The sequence below is a fragment of the Xenopus laevis genome, chromosome 9_10S (assembly GCF_017654675.1).
Source record: "Xenopus laevis strain J_2021 chromosome 9_10S, Xenopus_laevis_v10.1, whole genome shotgun sequence".
Classification (NCBI taxonomy): domain Eukaryota; kingdom Metazoa; phylum Chordata; class Amphibia; order Anura; family Pipidae; genus Xenopus; species Xenopus laevis.
In genome coordinates this window covers 66,965,473-66,965,827 of record NC_054388.1, presented here as the reverse complement: position 1 = coordinate 66,965,827, position 355 = coordinate 66,965,473, and the positions used below count along the sequence as shown (strand labels likewise).

The 355-nt window shown below is 37.5% G+C and overlaps 1 protein-coding gene across 4 annotated transcripts in view; it reads left to right on the top strand.

The window, feature by feature from the left end:
• Window positions 1-138, top strand: part of ppp1r9al.S (protein phosphatase 1 regulatory subunit 9A like S homeolog) — a 54,381-nt gene extending 54,243 nt beyond the window's left edge. For all 4 annotated transcript variants that reach the window (XM_018238861.2, XM_018238863.2, XM_018238860.2 and 1 more), the window contains one exon: window positions 1-138. This exon is cut by the window's left edge and continues 559 nt beyond it. The gene's annotated coding sequence lies outside the window, so the exon portion shown is untranslated.
• Window positions 139-355: the final 217 nt, after the last annotated feature.

The window sequence follows — 355 nt, the reverse complement described above, 5'->3', positions numbered from 1 at the left end:
GAGGAATGACCAACTGCATGGTGTGCAGAGTCTCCAGTGTGTTGTATAAATGAAACCAATCACTGTTAACCTGCTGGGACTTGAGTTTGTCGGCCCCTCGTCCAGTGAAAATGTATATAAATATTGTTCTGATGGAAATGTCTGATATGTAATCTGTTTTATAACCACTTTCCTACAGTGGCCGCTCTCTCTTTAGTCTCGAAAAGGTGAGATTTTTTTTAATGTACTTTCATGTACTTTGTGGCCTTTATTCTCTTTGCACTTATTCCTGAAAGGGGAACTAAACTACCAGAAGATAAATATCAAGTGAAATTGCTCCTTGGAACACTTTACAATTTAAATGGTATTGTTTCAA